Source organism: Delphinapterus leucas, chromosome 20 (assembly GCF_059928025.1).
Source record: "Delphinapterus leucas isolate spDelLeu-1000000601 "Yukka" chromosome 20, BTC_Dleu_Yukka2, whole genome shotgun sequence".
Lineage (NCBI taxonomy): Eukaryota > Metazoa > Chordata > Mammalia > Artiodactyla > Monodontidae > Delphinapterus > Delphinapterus leucas.
In genome coordinates this window covers 9,179,113-9,198,955 of record NC_143148.1, presented here as the reverse complement: position 1 = coordinate 9,198,955, position 19,843 = coordinate 9,179,113, and the positions used below count along the sequence as shown (strand labels likewise).

The window sequence follows — 19,843 nt, the reverse complement described above, 5'->3', positions numbered from 1 at the left end:
AATGAATAGTTACTATGCGATTTGTTTGAATGACCATGAAGACTAAAATTGGTAAAACTAATCTATGATGTAAAAACAGGAACAGTGATTGTCTCTGTGGGCAGGGGGCTAGGAGGTAAGGATTATGTTGGATTTGGCATAGTAATATTCTATACTTTGAAAGAGGTTTTAGTTACATGGGTGTAGATATACATCAAAAATCAACAAATGATACACAAGATTTGTGCATTTCACCTTACATAAAATTTACCTGAACAAAAATAGTCAGTAAATATTGAGCTCTATTTGATGATATGCATATTGGTTTGTTTTTTTGTCTTTTGGGTTTTTTGTTTGTTTGTTTTTGGCTGCGCCGTGCAGCATGCGGGATCTTAGTTCCCCGACCAGGGATCAAACCCGAGCCCCCTGCAGTGGAAGCGCGGATTCTTAACCACTGGACCACCAGGGGAGTACCTGAAATTAACTTTAAAATATATCAGAAAAGTAAGTTAGATTAGTGGATTGATTAAAGGATAGAGAGGTGAAAAGAAAAGAAACAAAATTATAGAATCTAGATGCTGAGTATATGGGCATTCACTGTGTAAAACTTTCCAACTTTTTGTTTGGAAATTGCCATAATAAAATAAAGAAAAAAAGAAAAGAAAACAGACACTGTCCCCACCCCAACGTCATTCATGGTCTAGCAGGGGAAATAGACTTAAATGATATATGCAAATAAATAACAAATTACTGAGCAAATAACAATAAATATTTCTTATCTCACACAGCTTCTATGGATCGGGAATTTGGGAGCAGCTTACCTGGGTGATTCTGGTTTGGTGTCTCTCATGAGGTTGCAGTCAAGATGTCAGCTTGGGGACTTCTCTGGTGGTGCAGTGGTTAAGACTCCACGCTCCCAATGCAGGGGGCCCAGGTTCGACCCCTGGTCAGAGAACTAGATCCCACATGCATGCTGCAACTAAGAGTTCACATGCCACAACTAAGGAGCCCACCTCCCGCAACTAAGACCCTGCGCAACCAAATAAATAATTTTTTTTTTAAAAGATGTCAGCTGGGAATGCAGTCATTTGAAGGCTCAGTCGACTGGCCCTGAAGGATCTCCCTCCTAGGGGCTCACTCATGGCGTTGGCTGATTAACGCTGGCTGTTGGCAGGAGGTCTCAGTTCCTCGCAGGTGGCCCTCTCCACAAGGACACATGAGCTGTTTTCCCCCAGAGTGAATGATCCAAGAAAGGACAAGGCCAGAAGCTGCAATATGTTTTATGACCTGGCCTCAAAGTCACACCCTGTTATTTCCACATTATCTTATTGGTACCCGGAACTGCCCTATCCAAGGTAGGAGGGGATCTGAATACCAGGTGAGAATCAGCGGGGTCCGTCTTGGAGACCTGGCTACCACAATTGCTTAAAGCAGAGGCACCTAGCCTAGCTGAGGAGTTAGGGACAGAGCTAGGCAGAGTGTCCAAGCAGGGAAGAGACCTTGTTTCTGCTGTCAAGAATCTCATGGCCTGGGTGGTTTGGAGTCTGAGTCTGTCTATATTTATGGAATATAGATATAGACAGAAAGGACTAGTCCCAGCACTTCTTCTTTACTACAGAACCTGGAAAGACCCTTTCCTTTGAGGTGTCATTTCAACATGCTTGTCATAGGGAAAAATTGGAAAGAGACAAAATATGCATTGATAGGGGAAAATTCAGCTAGTTCATATGCAGTCACATAACAAAATGTGTGCATTCAGGCAACTATATAGAGAAGTCTGGAAGAAAACACATTTCTCGAAAGGCGAGGGGATGGGGTTAGGTTGTCCAAGGAGACTGCATCTTATCTGGTGTATTTTAAAATTTTGTAAGCACAAGAAATTCATGTATTATTGGTAATAGAATAATGAAAAGAATACATAACACAATTGAAAGTGGGCAAAAGATTTGAACAGCATTTCACAAAAGATGCTATTCAAATGGCTCATGTATATATGAAACGATACTCAACCTCATTAATCAATGGGATAAGACAAATTAAGACCACAACTGGATACCACTACACAGCCATTAGCATGGCCAAAGTTAAAAAGATGGACAATATCAAGTGTTTGGGAAAACGTGGAGCAGCTGAAATTCTTCTACGTGTCTCTGGGGATGTAAATAGGTGCATCCACTTTGGGAAACTGGTTGAAGTACACATGCACACCCTGTGACCAGCAATTTCACTCTCATGTACATACCTAGCAGGAATGAGTACAAATATTTACCAAAAGACATGTTCTAGACTGTTAATAGCAGCGCTGTTCATAATAACCAAAAAGTGGAAACTACCCAGATGCTCACCAACAATAGAATGTAAAAATACATCGTGGATTCTTCACACAGTAGAATACTACACAGCACTGAGAATGAACAATCTCCATTTACACAAAGTAACGTGGATAAATCCAACAAACTATGTTGATCAAAAGAGACCACTTAATTCCGTTTATGTAGAGAATTAAAACAGGCAAAACTAAAACTAAAATAAGCATAGAAATCAGGATGGGGGTCTTCTTGTAGGGGGAAGAGGAGTGACTGGAAGGGGACAGGGTTGGGGGGCTTCTCAGAGATTGGTCACATTCTGTTTTTTTATCTGGGTGCTGGTTACAAGGGCGTGTTCTCTTGGAATATTCATCGAGCTGTACACTTGTGATTTGTGCACTTCTCGGTGTGCATGTTTTATTTTATTTTATTCAATTATTTTTTTAATGGTCTCTCTCTCTCTCTCTTTTTTTGGCCGTGCCACGAAGCATGAGGGAACTTAGTTCCCCCGTCAGGGATCAAACCCGTGCCCCCTGCAGTGGAAGCGCGGAGTCCGAACCCCTGGACCACCAGGGAATTCCCTCCATTTTTAAAGTTTATAAAAATTGGGAGGTTCATCATCCATCCTTCCATCAGACATTTAGCGTGTGCCCACTATGTGTCAAACACTGGCCAGGCGCTGGAATTTTGCACTGAGCCTAGGCATCCCCGCCTCCCATTCCTTCCTCGTGATTGGCTGCTCTTCCGGCCAATGGCGGAAGAGTTCACCTCTCTTTGCCATAACAGCCGCAGCATCAGTTAGCTGCAGCTTCCTCAGTTCGGTTTGTAGGCGGCGCTGTGAGCTCACCGACTCCTTGGTCAAGTTGAGACCTGGTCCCCGCCCTCTGATTCTTTCTGACTCTGAGGAATGGAGAGAGAATATGCCCCAGCACCTCCACCCTCTTTGCAGAACTCTTTTGTGGATTTTTCTGCCTGTGCATCTCCCCGATGCGGATCCAGATCCCCAGGTCCCGCCTCACACCTACTCCAGCTCCACGGTTGGTGTGACCTCCAGTCCCAGCTATTTGGGCCTCTAGGTCCATGCTTGGGAAATCTTGACAGTGGCCTAGGCCGGCAGTCGGCACCTCTCTCTGTCAGCTAATTGTTTACTCGCTTGTCTATTTATCCTGGAGTGGAGGTTAGCCGAGTGCGCGGAGGCGGCTGCCCCCAGAGAAGCCTGCTTCCTGTGGTTGGCTTGCTCAACTAACACCCGCCCTCTTGTGCACTGGAAAGAGATGCAGAGCTGGGAAGGCCCTCCTTGATGGTTCCCTTCGTTCATCCAGGGAAACCCTGCCTGAGCCCCTGCCTTGTGCCTGGACCTGTGCTAGGAACATCAACGTTGATAGGGACACCCCCACCCTGTCCTCATGGGGTTCACAGTCCAGTGGGATAGAGAGACCTATCAGTATAGGGGAACAACCCAGGGGTGGTCAGGGTTTGGCTGGAGGACCCGAAGGTGCTGTGAAAGCCTAGAAGGAGACTGGCAGGGCCTCAGGGAGGGCCTCCCGGAAGAGGGGACATCTGAGCTAGTATCTGAAAGAGGGAAAGAAGTTAGTCATTAAACAAGGACTGTGTCTTGGTTACCATGCCTGCAGTGCCAGCCATCATCCCCTTTGTTTAGAATTAGATTCATTCATTTATTCATTAGCAATTATTTATTGTGGGCCATTTTCCAGACTGAGGAACTAGCCAGAATTCCTGCCTTCAAAGGGCTCACACATAAAATGGTGATAACAGGGACTTCCCTGGTGGCGCAGTGGTTAAGAATCCGCCTGTCAATGCAAGGGACACGGGTTTGAGCCCTGGTCCGGGAAGATCCCATGTGCCGCGGAGCAACTAAGCCCATGTGCCACAACTACTGAGCCCGCATGCCACAACGAGTGAAGCCTGCGCGCCTAGAGCCCGTGCTCCACAACAAGAGAAGCCACCGCAATGAGAAGCCCGCGCACCGCAATGAAGAGTAGCCCCGGCTCTCCGCAACTAGAGAAAGCCCGCGTGCAGCAACAAAGACCCAACAGCCAAAAAAAAAAAAAAAGAAAGAAAGAAAAATGGTGATACCAATACAGAACTTCAACCCCTGATGGAGTGCTGTGAAGAAGTACTAGGTGTGCAGCTATCTGACCCCAGTTGTCTGGGTTTGAATCTCACATCTGCCACTCACTAGCTGTGTAACCTCTTTGTGCCTTAGTTTAGCAGAATAACAACTCTAACCTACTTGTAAGGTGTTCTGAGGGTTAAGTGAGTTAATATGTTTAAAGTGCTTTAGAATGTTGCCTAGCATAAAGTGCCCATTTTTATAAAAATATGAGGGTTAGGCCAAATCTGCGAGGCCACCCTGAGGAAGTGACTTCGAGTGAGACTTGAATGATAAAACAGGGTCGATGGGCTCCAAAAGAAGGGGAGAGGGGCATCTGGATCCAGAGTGAGCCCAGGCTTCTCTCTTCTCTAGGTGCTGCCAGTTCAAAAATTTCCCAAGATTGGAAGGACCTAGAATACGGCACTGGAGTTATGAACACGTATTAATTTGAAGTAGGGGAATCCGATGTCCCTTCTCCCATTTTTCTGGTGTTCTCAAGTGATAGATCTCAAAATCACTTACAAACCAGGGCTTGCAGTGGCACCTAAAGAAAATCTGGCCCACGCATTGGATTTGTTTAGCCCACAGCGCTAAAAACAAACTTTTAAAAAAGTCATGAATGGGGACTTCTCTGGCTTTCCAGTGGTTAAGACTCCCGCTTCCACTGCAGGGGGCACGGGTTGGATCCCTGCTAGGGGAACTAGGATCCCGCATGCCACGTGGGGCGCCCCCCCAGAAAACAAGTCACGAGCATCTAAAAATCAAATTTCATGCATTAAAAGTGTTAAATTAAAAAAAAAAAGGGAGTCAATGGAAACGACCGTCATCAGTAATCAGAAAACCTTTATTTGATGGGATGCTTTAAAACTTGAGCACACTTCAATTTCATTTTATTTTACTTTTTTATAGATTTATTTACGTATTTTTTGGCTGCATTGAGTCTTCGTTGCTATGCGCGGGCTTTCTCTAGTTGCTGAGAGCGGGGGGCTACTCTTTGTTGCAGTGCGAGGGCTTCTCTTGTTACGGAGCACAGGCTCTAGGCGTGCAGGCTTCAGTAGTTGTGGCACACAGGCTCAGCACTTGTGGCGCACGGGCTTAGTTACTCCGCGGCATGTGGGATCTTCTCGGACCAGGGCTCGAACCCGTGTCCCCTGCATTGGCAGGCGGATTCTTAACCACTGAGCCACCAGGGAAGCCCCACACTTCAATTTTTTAAAAAAGCATTGAGATGTGACCTCAAAAACAAAACAAAACTTGAGCGCATGTAATTTTATTTATCAACGTTTATAGAGTAAGGCATGATTTTCAGCGCTTTACAAATAGAACTCATTTAATTCTCCCTGCAAACCTTACTAAAGAGCTAAGATTATCATTCCATTTTTTAGATGAGGAGACTGAGTAAAGAAATGAAAAATGCAATAAGAAGCATAGCTTTTCTTCATGCATTCCTTGAATATTGACTGGGCTCCCAGAACGCTCATCTTCCAAGACCCGTACTTCCGGAGGGGTCCCAGAGGAACCCCTCTTCAGTTCAGAGGAATTCAGGGGTTACAGCGGTGCCCCTTCCCATCACTACTCTTTCCCCTCTGGGCTCTCGAACTGACATTTGATTTGCAGTCATTTACACAATGCCGACTTGGAGGCCAGGGCTGCATGCGGGACCAGGCCCTCGCGCCTCTTCCGGGATCAGGCGATCACAGAACCCAAAGCAAGTTGTAATAAGGCACTCGTTACCTGCAGGTTTTCTTCTCTGCCAGGAAAAAGAGCACGCGCTCCTCAGCCCCGCCCCGTCTTCCGGATCGACGAACTGAGGCTCCTATTGGGCTAAGGCGGGCCACGCCTCTTCGTGTTCCCCAATCAACTCCTCCACTGGGTGCGCTCCCTCCTCCTCAGCCCCGCCCCACCGCCCCAAGTTACGTCGCTCCCTCTCTCTTCCTCCGTTTTCCCCGGGGCTGAGCTCGCGGCAAACCCACCGCCCCTTGCCTCTCATTGGCTGGTCAGGTCCCGCGCGAGCGGGATCGCGCCCTTCGCTCCCGCCCCCAAAGCTGGGCCATGCCTCTCCCCTCCCGCTTTCTCCAAGAGCCAGGGCGAGGAGGGTTTCGGCTGCTACTGGCGCGCGCAAGGGTGCGCGCGCCTCTCGAGGACCACTCCCTCCGCCTCGTGCGAGTAGCCGCGGCGGCTGGCACCCCCTCCCGCGCACGCGCACTTGGCCACCCCATTCCTCTGCCCGGTCGCGGGTCGCCTCGCGCTCTGTCTCGAGCCGCAGCCACAGCACTAGCGGCATTTCTTGGGGGCGCACGCGCACTGCGTCCTGTGCGCCCGTTCCCTGGACGCGGCCGATGCAGTGGCAGTGAGTCCCTCGGGCGCGCACGCGCTCTCGCTTCTCCTCTGCCACGCGCCGGTTATCACCTCGCTGCGCGCCCTCACGGGCCGTTATCCCCCTGCAACGGTCCCCGCGCCACGCACGCGCAGCAGCGAGGGGGAGCGCGCGCGGGAGCGGCGGCCGCAGGAAGGAGGCGCCACCGCCGCCATTGCGAAGGAGGGAGGGAAGGAGCGAGCAAGGCTGGTCCGCCCTCCCCCTGGTTCCCGCCCCTCCCCCCTTCCCCTCCCCGCCCCCCGCCCCGAGGGAGAGTCGCGGAGCGGCGGGAGGAGGAGGTGGAGGAGGCGGAGGAGGGAGTCCGCGAGGGAGGGTCCGCCCGGCCCCCCGCCGCCGGAGCTGCTGCCGCCGCCTCAGCTGCCGCTGAACGAGGAGCAGCAGAACATGGCGCCGGGGCCGCCGTCGCCGCTGCTGAGATCCCGGAGGCCAGGGCCGCGCTGAGGGCGTCCAGCTGGTGAGTGCGCGAGCTCGCGAGCCCCGGCCGCGAGGCCGGGCGCCGCCCCGCTGCGGGGTCCAAGGGGAGGCGGGGACGGCGGGGCCCGGAGCCCGCGAACAATGGAGGAGCCGGAGGGGGAGGGGAGGGAGCGGCCCCCCAGCCCCCCGGGCCCCGCCGGCCCCGCCGCTTCGTGCTGCGGCCCGGCCCGCCGGGGCCCGTCTGCCCTTTGGACTTGCCCCTGCCCGCCCAGCCCTGCTGTCGCCGCGTCTGCCCCCGCCCTCCAACCCATTGGGATCTCGGTGTCTGCCTCGGCCTCCCCCCCAACTCTGCTCCCAATTCTGCGCCTCCCCCTTCCCTCTTCCGCCCCTCAGTGATGCCCTTCGCCCCTCCTAGACTCTGCAGTGCTCAAAGGATCCACCTCCTCAGTGACCCTTCCGCATCCCTTAATTCTGGACCCTCACTTTGAGATTCGTGATTCTTCTGCCTTCTTCGATTCCGCTCTCACCACCCTGGATCTGCCCCCTTCTTTGACCCAATCTTCTGTTACCCTCCGCTGTTTCACCGCCAGGAGCTGTCCCTCTAGGACCTGCGGTTCCACCTCCTTGGTGATTCATCCAAACCCTGTTCGTCTTGGCACTGCTGCTCCCAGGTCTTCTCCTTGGACTTAATTCCACGTCCCTCTTGGGCCCTACTGCCTGCTGACAAAACCTGCTCCCCCCGCCATACCCCTAGACTCTCTGACCTTCGTCTGCCTCAGTTCAGTTCCCTGCCCCCTCTCGGACTCCGATGCACCATGCTTGCCTCCTCCCCTGCTGAGACCTTGCTCCCGTCTGCCATTCAGAGCCTTTCCTCTCTTCCAGACCTTTCTGCCTCCCCACTCTGCCCCTCATCCAATCTCAGATCTTGCTGTGCCCTCCAGCCTGCTTGCTTTCCGACTTTGCCTTCCATGAGGCAGCCTCCCCCTTCTCTGACCCTGCAGCTCTCTCGTTTCTGCCTTTCACTTCTCTGACCTTTCTCCCGAACTCAGCCTCTCCGCAGCCTCAAGCCCTGCAGTCCCCAGTTCTACCCCAGTGTTCTCCTTGCTGTTTCCTCTCTTCCCCACCTCCTTATTGGCCCTCTTGAGCGGTTCCATTCATTTGCTCCGGCTTCCTTTGACCTGTCTCCCCTTCAGTACTTCTCTGTGTAAGACCTGCTGTCCAGCCTCTTTCTCCAAGTCCTGTCCTCTTCATTTTGGCCCTTCTTAGATTTGTCCTTTACCTCACTGAACCGTCGATAACTTGTCTCTGATCCCTCACCCCCTTCCCTTCCCATTCTGCACCTCAGACTTGCCCCCAATCATTTTTGCACCTGCTCTTTCATTTGTTCAGTTCCGCCCCATCCTCTCTATTTAATGCTTTCCTCACAGCTCTGCCCCTTTTGGAGCTGTCCACTTGTCCACCTATTTTTTGGACCCATTTTAACTCTTACTGCTGTCCCTTCTCGGTGTGGTCCTCTTTAACTCTGGTCATCTTGTGACTGCCTCGCACCTGTGTTGCCTCTCAGTTCCAAGTTTTCCACCTGATCTTCTATCCCCCCACCATTTTGATTCAGCTCTCAACCTCCACTCTCTCCTTCCTCGTATTTGTCCTCCTCTTTTTGCCCTACCTCTTACCCCCTTACTGAGTCTCCTTCCCCCTGCTCTGCCCAGTATAGAGATGTTTTCCCAATCATTCCTACCTGTCACTCCCCCCACCCCAGCTTCCTCTTAGAGCTATCTCAGTTCTGGGCTAGAGTCTCCCTCCCTTTTGTGACCCCTCTCCCAGATCTGTTCTTCATTGCCTTGTTTTCTCCTTCATCTTTTCTTTCCCCTTGTATCTTGCTAGGCTTCTTCTCTTCCCATTTAGTTCTTATCAGGTTTGCCTCTCCCAGCTCCCCTGCTTGACCTGCCCATTCCCACTGGGTGCTTCCCTTCTTCAGGCATGCCTTTCTCTGGTCTCCATCCCTCAGCTTTGGAGGGGAAGGGGCTGGGTTGGGCCTCGGCTTCTGCAGGCTCAGGTTTAGACTGCAGATTCTCTCAGCTCTCTGACCCTGAGGGTTTTATCTCGAGGGATCCTGTGAGATCTGAGTAAATAGGTGGGGGCTGGTTGATTGGTTACTGCTCTCGAGTCTGGGAGTGTCCCCCCCGTCTCCCCCATTTCTGCCAAGGTTAGTGGTGGTGGGGGTAGGTCTCCTTTCCACTGCCCCGCTTTCTTTCCCACTCCCATTTTACTCCCCAGCCCCTTCGGGTCCCTGGGCTTTGCAGTTTTGTGTCCTTCGGAAAAGGAGAGTGCAGCTGCTCACAGGTCTGTCTTCTCTTTCTCACTTTCCCTCCCTCCTTCTCTGAGCTATTGAGACAGTTGTACCCTCTCCCCCCTTCACCTCCAAGCCAGCACCCTTTGGGAGAGTTTAGGAGTATGGTCTTTTGTTTTTTTCCAGCTGACAAGTCATATTTGTTTTACCTTTGGCTGGGGAAATGCCAGTTCTTGAGTTCTCCCCAGTCCCACCAGGGGTTGTGGTCGCACTTGCTGTTTACTGCTGTGGGTCTGCAGAAGCTGCCAGTCTTGCCTTCCCTAATGGCCTCTGGTTTGCTTTGTGCCCTTTGGGAAGGGTGGTGGAAAGTGGGCTTATTTCTTTTTCACCTCTGCCCCAGGAAGGATTCAGCTTCCTGGTCTTCAAAATGGTGAGGGCCTGGGTTTGGAAAGCTCTTTGCAGTTGTTTGTTGAAACAGAGTGCCAAGTGTCACTTAGATTTCTGCCCTCTGGTATTGCAGGCGCTCCCAGCCACAGGAGTTGAATGCTTATAGGTAGATCTATGTTTGGGAAAGGGAGGGGGCTCATTGCTGTACCAGGAGTATGTGGGTGGACCCTGATGCTCCCCCAGCCTTTTTTAAATTTTTTTTTTTTTTTTCCCGCTTCGTGGGCCTCTCACTGTTGTGGCGTCTCCTGTTGCGGAGCGCATGGCTCACGGGCCCAGCCGCTCTGCGGCATGTGGGATCCTCCAGGACCTGGGCACGAACCCGTGTCCCCTGCATCGGCAGGCGGACTCTCAACCACTGCGCCACCAGGGAAGCCCTTCTCCAGCCTTTTGACTGCCCTGATTTGGTAGAGTGAGAAATGGGTGCCAGGAACTGTCTGATATGATTGGATTTTTGGTTTATTACCTGCGAAATGTACCTTTGCTGCCTTTTCCTTGAGCTTTAATGATCTTATGTTGGGAGTGGGGTTTAGTAAATTCATTCAGAGGAAGAGGTGGTTTTTACAGAAAACCAGACAAGCATTTTCCTTCCTTACCTTGGGAGAAGGAAGCTTTTGCATGTTCTAGGTTTATTTATTTTATTTCTTAAGTAAATCAAAAGCCTGATTTTTTTTCCCCCCTGTGGCCTAGGGCAATTGCATATTAAAGCAGCCATCAAGCTGTGAAGGAGCGTTTACAGGAAGGACTTTATTTCTTAACTGAGCTATAATCAAACTTTGTTTACTTCAGCACTTATGTAGAATAGTTCTGTGTGAATGCATGTGAAATAAAAAACATTCACTGTCATCTACAGAATTGAACCATTGACTCATCAAATGTTAGGGCATTTGTATGTGAGACGGTGAGGGGGGCTGGATAGTAGATCCATATGGCTCCTTTAGTTTCTAAGTTTTTAGGACTTTAAGTTTTGTGACAAGCAGAGTCTGGTAATTTTAATTATGTGTGGCATTTGTCTTCACCATTATTGACTTTAAGAATTTTGGTTTATTTCTGTTAGTTTCTGTTCACTTCTGAGTTTTGGCCTTGTGAACCATGATTAATTCTCTGAATTTGTTTGAGTTTATGTTCCTCATGTTGGTATAAATAGTTGTTTTGTTTTTTATTCTTAATGTGGAAGTGGCAGCTAATTAAGAATAAAAACAACTGTGTATGCAGTACTGCTTAAATTCATGTTCCAGGGTTTTAACATCACTGGCAGCATAGAAAGTTTCTGCGTGCCCAAAGCTTACGTTTACATAATAGGAAGAGAGGAGACAGAAGAACAAAGAGCTGATTTTTCTTCCTAAACTGGTAACTGATGTTCCAGAGCTTGTCAGATTTCTCTGATGGTAGCAGAGGCTCCAACTCCTGTATCAACATTTGTTTTCATGAAGGAATTGGGTGCTACAGAAATCTGAGGTGGTAGCCTTGGCCTTCTGGAACATTTAATGTGCCAGTTGGGGGTGGGGTGTGGAGTGGGGGATGGCGGTAGACGACTGTTTTCGACCTAGTAATAGGTCTTCAAGGGCTCTTGCCCTGTCTAGAAAATCTTTGTATTACTGGCCTGATTAAAGTTTCTGTCTTTTTTTATACTAGCCTTTCTTTTTGGCTATGTCCCCCCTCCCTTACCCTCTGCCCCTTTTTTCTTGCCATGATGAAGGCCAAAGATTTAGGACAATAAAAAGATCAGAAATCCTCTTGATACTGGACACATGCAAGTTGTCCTTGTGCAGATCCATGGGCCTAATGGTGACTTTTGACAAAGGACAGTCTGGGAGGAGTGAGGGTTGTATAGGTGACTGTAAACTACAGCCTCATAGGTGTTTGGTCAGTCTGTATGTGATGAGGAAACACATCAGGTCAATATAGTTGGAGATTGAAAAGATGAGACTAAGTTGTCTGTTTCCCTCTAGTCTTGTCTGCTTTCCCCTCTTCGTCTGCTGTGGTGTTCTGAGAGGTGTTAGGTCTCTTGTAGGGCCTTCCTGTGATCTGCTTTGACTCTTGTCATTCACCAACTGGCAGTCTAAACAGTGTGTTAACATACTCAGTCACTGTGACATTTTATTTATCATCTAGTTCAGTCGTTTAAAATTTCTTTTCCATACTACATGAAATAGATAAACTTGGAGATTCTCTGCTTGAAGAGGGAAGGTGACCAGCAGAAAACCGTTGGGTTTGGAACAACAGCTTGAAGCTCAGTGTGCCTCGTCTAGCCTCCTCATTTACAGTTGGGGAAATGGAAAGCTTGCAAGGGGCATGCTGACAGGCTTCCTGTCATAGTTGAAAAAGTAATGGGCATACGGGTAGGAGACCTTCTGGTCGAGGCCTTAACCTAATTAGAGGGACACTTGGACAGAATGCTTTACCTCTCTGGGCTTCACATTCGTAGCCTGAAGTCTTGTGTGCCATTCAGCTCTGATTGTAGATTCTCGTCCTGGATCACATACCACATCAAAGCTGGGACTGGGACTGGGCTCCTGGTGCTACACTTAACCACTGCACCCCCACCCCACCCCCCCGCACCCATCAAACCCCGTAACCCAGAACGGGCCAGGCAGTGGGGGGGCTCTTTCCTCAGGGGATGCGGTGAAATGAATTGAATTACCTTTGTTGTATGCTTTTTCAAAAATAAAATAAACACTTGCCTCTTTTTCAGGAATTCACATGAAGATTAGTTTATAATTTGGGGAGAAAGGGGCACCCAGACTGCATTAACTACATAACTAAAACCATATACCTCTTAAAAACAATATGGAATTTTTCAAGCTGAGTCATTGTTGACCTAGGCTCTCAAATAGCAGTGTTCTGAATAGCACTTGAATGCTGGAATTAAGAAATGCAAACAAATCATTCATGTTCATCTTCCTGAAAGTTTATTTCAATTTAATTTTTGATACTATGCTTTATCAGGCTTCATCTATGAAGAATTCTTGAAAATAATACTTGGCATCTGTCAGTCTAATCTTCATTTATTTGCTTCGCTGATGTTAAGAGACACCATTAAGTTGATACATTAGCAGAGAACCAGCCATGAAGCATCCTCACAGGAAAATAATATTTATTTTAGTCAAAAGTAGCCAGACTTGCCTATCTCCTTCATCCTTTTTGAAATGAGCATTTTCATTTTATGAAATTTGTGGCAGTTGTGATGTTGTATTATGCATCTATAGGTATTTCATACTTTTTTAAAAAATTAATTTATTTTGGCTGCGCTGGACGACATGCGGGATCTTAGTTCCCTGACCAGGGATTGAATCTGCGCCCCCTGCAGTGGAAGGGCAGAGTCTTAATCACTGGACTGCCAGGAAAGCCCTCATACTTTTTTTTTTTTTTTAATTATTTATTTGGTTGCACCAGATCTTAGTTGCGGCACATGGGCTCCTTAGTTGTGGCTTGCAAACTCCTAGTTGCGGCATGCATGTGGGATCTAGTTCCCTGACCAGCGATCGAACCTGGGCCCCCTGCATTGCGAGCGTGGAGTCTTAACCACTGCACCACCAGGGAAGTTCCTACCCTCATACTTTTTTTGCTCTCCTAGTGTCTGCCTTCTTATTTGGAAAATGTTCTCTTGCTAGTCACTATTGTAATATTTGCGTTTGGTAATCAAACTTGAACAATTGAGAGGCAGCTTCCTATGGCGTAAACAATGTTGAATTGATAAAGGAGAAACCTGGGTTCTAGCCCTGGCTCTGCTGCTTACTAGCTGAGTGACTTTGGCCAAATCATTTTCACTTCTCTGGGCTACAGTTTCTTCATTAGAAAAATGAAGGGATTATAACAGTTGGTTCCCATTATTTCCCATCATACCTAGCAAAATATCTTGTACATAGTAGGCCCTCACTACATACATGCTGATTGAAGCCAAGCTGGTGCCAAAGACTTTTTTTTTTGGTGGGGGAAGGGGGGAGTTGGGAAGATGTGTACACTGACCATAATGGCTATTTTTAGGCTTGAAACTCTTAGATGGCATGCCCTCTTGATCAGCATTTAATCCCTATACATACATACACACATACATCGTAAGCATCTTGACCAGGGCTACACAGCTAATAGATGCTAGGGCTATGTTATAAATCCATGTCTGTCTGATTCTAAAATTTGTGTTTATTTTATTAGACTGCCTTGCCTGTCTGGGATGTAAGAATAAGCTGTACTTCTAATCCATTGAGGAATTCATAGTCAGTTATAAACAGTTAACTATATATATAATATGGGGTGGGGTGAGGGAAGTAAATGTTCAATAGACTATTATTAACTTCTAGCTGCTTTGGAGGCAGTCCCATATTAATCTTAAAGATTTTCATATTCAGAGACTGAACACATATTAGGTTCCATATCACAGTATTTTAAAAGGAATCCACAGCCACAAGTACCAGCTTGTCTTTCTAGTCAGCATATTGAAGAAGTTGAGCATTTTATTTCTGACCTGGATTCACACCCAGGTGTAACAAAACTGTAAGCAAATTTGTCTAACAGAAATAAGATGGAAATGTTTGGTCACGTTATGGCCTTAAATCTATATTTTGGGACTTCCCTGGTGGCCCAGTGGTTGAGAATCCACCTGCCAATGCAGGGGACATGGGTTCGATTCCAGGTCCAGGAAGATCCCACATGCAGGGGAGAAAGTAAGCCCGTGCGCCGCAACTGCTGAGCCTGTGCTCTAGAGCCCGCAAGCCACAACTGTTGAAGCCCGTGCTCTGCAGCAGGAGAAGCCACCATAATGAGAAGCCCACGCACCGCATCGAAGAGTAGCCCCCGCCCCGAAGCAACTAGAGAAAGTCCGCGCACAGCAACGAAGACCCAGCGCAGCCAAGAAAAAAAAATCTATATTTTCTTTGGCAAATAGAAAAGTATCTGAATAGCTCTTAATTGATTTTCTTCTGAGAAAACTCTCTGGACAACTACAAATGTATAGATAAAAATATACTTTGCCCCTTGACTTGTTTGTGTGGAGCTCCCTATAATACTTTTTAAAAAAAATTTCAATTCAGAAAGTTATTAAATAATGTTGGGGTGAGAGAGTGTTTTCCAGCTACAGCTAATAGCCTCCTGAAGTGTAAAAAAAATACTGTTGCATTGTACTTCTTCCCATCTCCATTTAAAAGAAAGGTCAAAACCGAGGCTTCATCTATTACAGCCTGCACTGCTTAGGAATAAGACAAGGAAAATGATTACTGTTAATTGCCACGGGCAATTAAAAAGGATTCTTTGTTCAGTAACAAATTGATTGTGTACAAATGAAAGTCAGCACTGCATTAATACAAGATTATTAGAGTCTTGAAATCAGTATCTTCAGCTAGAGTGGCTTTCACTTCAAGGGAATTGTGTCACTGGGAGTAGTGTACCTAAATGCTTGGTGATTAAAAGTGTCACTAGGTCTTATACTTCCTTGGTGGCGCAGTGGTTAAGAGTCCGCCTGCCAATGTGGGGGACGCAGGTTCGAGCCCTGGTCCAGTAATATCCCATATGCCACGGAGCAACTAAGCCCATGTGCCACAACTGCTGAGCCCGCGTGCCACAACTTCTGAAACCCATGTGCTTAGAGCCCGTCCTCCGCAACAAGAGAAGCCACCGCAATGAGAAGCCCGTGCCCCATAGTGAAGGATAGCTCCCGCTCTCTGCAACTAGAGAAAGCCCACACGCAGCAACGAAGACCCAACGCAGCCAAGAATAAATAAATAAATTTATTGGGGAATAAAAAAAGTATCTCTAGGTCTTTATTTTTCAGAAGTGCTTATTAAGTTTTTAGGTGGAAGACTGGTAGATGCTGCTTTTGTAATATCATTTTTAACGGGCTGATACCATTGAATATTTTAATGCTGCTGACCTATAGGAAATTTCTTCCACTGATTGGTCAGTCAGTTGAGGAATGCACATAAAACCGTTGATAAATGAGGAAAAAGGACGCTGACTGCTGCGGGAGTGGGTTATGGCATATGCCTAGTATTGGTCAACAGCCGTGAAGGCTTAAAAATGGCCAGTTGAGCTAAAGTAGTTGTGATTTGATGTTATATGTGTATATACAGGGAATACATATTTTCTTATGTACAGATTCCCTTAACATTTTTTCTTTTTGTTTACTTTTTTTTAAATTAAGGAGCAACTTACATGTAGAAAAGTACATAAATCTTAAGTGTACATTTCTGAATTTTCTACATCTTGTACAGACCCCTTTTTCATATGATGGGGCATAATTTCCTTTTCACACAATTCTTCATAAGTTGGAAACTGTTTGAGAGTCTCTATCTGTAAGGCACTTCAGTCATGACTTCAGTATACAAATGTGAATGTGTAGGATCATATTTATAACTTTTCCAAGTTTGTTCGAGGTCATATACCTGATAATGAATGGGATAATAGTGATCTCGTACAAATTACAAGTGTCGAAAGCATCTTGTAATAACAGATCTTTCCTATTTGTGTTGTAATTCCAGAGTTTTTGGGTCTCTGTTTACTTGGAATTGAAAGGAAATAGATATGGTCACTGCTGTGACATCATGATGGGACTGTCAGGCACGCAAACTGGTGTGAACTTTCTGGAAAGCGGTTTGGCAGTGTTTTAAGAGACACAATCCTTGATCTAGTTATAGGTATCTATATGGACCAAAAACTAGAGATGAGGACCAAGATTTTATACAAAGATGTTAATTATAGTGATGTGTACTGGAAAGAAGAGAAGCAGTCTAAATGTTTTAACTTTAAGGGAATGGTCACTTTATGGAAAAGTCTGGAGTCATGTAAAAAGGATGTTTTTGGAGAATTCTTGACATGGGAAAGTGCACACAAAATAAAATTAAGTATGAGAAAAAAGCAGGATATAGAACTATAAACAGTGTGGTTCCAGTTATTTAAAAATATATATGGGAAAAAGTGGAAGAAATATGCCAAAGTGCTGTTAGTATTTATCTCTATGTTGTAGAATTTTGAGTGATTAAATTTTTTTTTTTTCTGAGTTTTCCCATTTTCCATGATTTTACTGTTTTTGATTCAGAGGAAAAAAAGGTTAAACAATTTTTTTTTTTGACGTAGCAGTTGTATTGTTTGGTTTTTCTTGAAAACATGAAGGAAAAATTGAGCTGAAAGCAAGAAATTAGTAATAGTGAGGTCTGTTGGACTCTAGTACCTTTGAAGGTAAGGCAGTTACCCTTTCTTAGCACAATAATTGAATTATAAATTATAGCAGTATTACCAGTTAATAACAGCAGTATGCTTACTGAGTACCAGGAGACTCCTGAGTGTTCCCTCATATTCTCCTCGCGGTAATCCTCTGCTCTGAGGTGGGTGATATTTCATTTTCTAGTGAGGGAGCTGAGGCTTCCCGAGGGAACTTACCCAAGGCCACAGGGCTGATAGGTCCCTGAGGCAGTCTGGTTCAGAGCCTTTGCTTGGAGCCCCTGCTTTCTGCCACTTTCTGTGGTGTGCTGTACACTTTACAGAACTGATTTTACCCCAGAAATGAGGAAGATAAAAGTCTACTTCATGGCTGATAGCTGTAGCTATACCAAGGTGTCCCCCACCCCAACCATGCTTGTTTTAAAGGAGCCATTAGTACATTACTTTTTCCTTTTCTTGGTCAAAATCAGGAATGGACATGGAACTAGTTATATCGTCCCTTTTATGGGCCAAAAAATTCTTTAGATCAGATTTAAATAATTTTATTTATTTAATGTAGTTGATTAATTTTACTTAAATATTTAAATAACTTAAATAATTAAGGACTGTTAAGCAGAAGAGGGAACAGACTGGTTCTCTGAGCTCCAAAGGCTAGAGGTGTAAGGAGACAAGTTTTATTTTTCCCTTTTCCTCCCCATTCAACCAGTGTTTGGGTGTCTACACTGTTTAGAGTACCAGTTGTACAAAACATGCCTCCTCCTCTCTGAGAGTTTATATGCCATTTATAAAACAAAAGCAATTCTTCCCTTACAGGTGACACAAGGAACACCCTGTTTCTGTACAAGAAAGTAAAAAATTTAGAAGGCCAGTGGCCTGATTTTTTTTTCTCCCCGATCTTATCTTAAAGAATTAAGTGCGACTTAACATTTCAACACAAGAATGCGTTGACTAGGAAGACAGATATCATCTTATTATGAGAAAGAAAGTGGTCCAAGTTTTATCTTGAATACGGAATAATTTGGAAATTAAAAATTTTACCTTCTTTGTTTTTATTGTTGTTATTAACAGGACATTTGCACACGCATATACCTGTTCATTTATTGGTCATTCTTTCTTTCACGAGGGAGAGCATCGAAGACCTGATGTTCATTTGCAGTGTGAGGGGTTTACATTTAGACATGAGGAAGAAATCGCAAAGTAGCTTGGAGGCTCCACAGGGTTTTTTTGCTTTGTTTCCCCGTTTATTCTGTGAACCCATCACATTTGTCCTAGAACACGTCAATAGGAGCACAGTATTTGTTGAATTAAAGATACAATTTTTTGAGAGAAACCAGGAAAAATAAAGTCTCTGGAATCTTTTAGTCCTTAGATTCTTGGGTTTCTTCAAGAAACTTCTTTAAAAACCCTTTCTGCCGTTTTCATTTTGCTTCTTACCAACTTTGTGTTGGACAAGTCATTTATCTTGTGATAAATGGACAAGTGACCTTGGACAAGTCATTTATCTTGAGTTCTTGTCTATAAAATGGGCCTAAATACCTATTCTGCCTGCTACAAAGGCTTTTTGTGTCCACATTTTTTTTGGAGAACTAAATGCCAACAGTGGATGTGGAATTCTGTAACATTGGACAGTCTTTCAGTTTTCTGGGAGGATGAAAAAGCAGTTTGATTAATTAAACTGTTTAGGTAGGCCAGCATGTTAGAGGAAGCCTGATGAAGTTTTGAATCAGTAGAACAGCACATGCTATTGATCTGTAATCTTGTAACTCACCCCAGGTAGCAGCCAATTTTAGGGTCTTAGCAGGGTCTCACACATCTAAATGTTGTAGGTCATAGGCCAAGTAGCAGTTGTTGAGGTCTGTTTAGTATTCACAGTGTTAGCACTGAGGCCTCCTCAGTTACTCTTTCTCCCATCATGATGCATGGCCTCGGGTCGAGTCCCAGTCCCACCTCTTGCCAGCTCTGCACCCTCAGACAATACACTTAAACTTTGGTGCCTTCAGGCACCTCATCTATAAAAAGGGGCATATAATAGTGTCTACTCATAGGGTCACTGTGCAAATTAAAACAGATAGTGTATTTAAGAAGCTTAAGATCATGCCTGCGTCATGGTAAATGCTCTGTAATGTCATTATTAGTGCAGTAGTTCCAGACTTGGCTTTTACAGACCAGTTGACAATATGGTGGTGGGGAAAAAAAAATATTAATTTACCAATTTTTAGTTTCGTCAGGGAGGACATTAAAAAAATAGAAAGAAAGGGAAACTACTCACCGTTATTTCCTTGAAGAAAAAGGACCCACTATTAGAATAGAAGACAGCCATTTTCTCTTTTTTGGCCGTGAGGCTTTCGGGATCTTAGTTCCCCAACCAGGGACCCCTGCAGTGGAAGCGCACAGTCTTAACCACTGGACGGCCGGGAAATTCCCAAAAGGTAGCCATTTTCAAGGAAGTTGGCAGCTTTACGTGGACTATGTAGGTGTATGTTTCTAATTCTCATTTTTACATAGACTGGAGAAAACTGCCACAGGCCAACACGAGTAGTATGTGGACAGGTATTAAATAGACAGATACCTGTCTCAGTTCCTCCATTTATCGTCACCTTAAGCTCTTCTCTGAGCCTTAGTTTTCTCATGTGTAAAGTAAAGATACCAATAGCTATCTCACAGGGTTGTTTTGAGAAACTGGGGTAATGTATGAAAAATGTTTGGCATATAGTAAGTGTTCAGTTGATAGAGCTTGTTATCCTCAAATGATTAGTTGAGTATCA

The 19,843-nt window shown here is 45.9% G+C and overlaps 1 protein-coding gene across 5 annotated transcripts in view; it reads left to right on the top strand.

The window, feature by feature from the left end:
• Positions 1-6,953: 6,953 nt before the first annotated feature.
• The window catches only part of ARHGAP35 (Rho GTPase activating protein 35), a 114,659-nt gene continuing 101,769 nt past the window's right edge, over positions 6,954-19,843 (top strand). For 2 of the 5 annotated variants that reach the window (XM_089902664.1, XM_089902663.1), the window contains exon 1: positions 6,954-7,232. The gene's annotated coding sequence lies outside the window, so the exon portion shown is untranslated. The remainder of the gene's footprint in view (positions 7,233-19,843) is intronic. The other 3 variants (XM_089902665.1, XM_089902666.1, XM_022585278.3) reach the window with 2 other exon arrangements.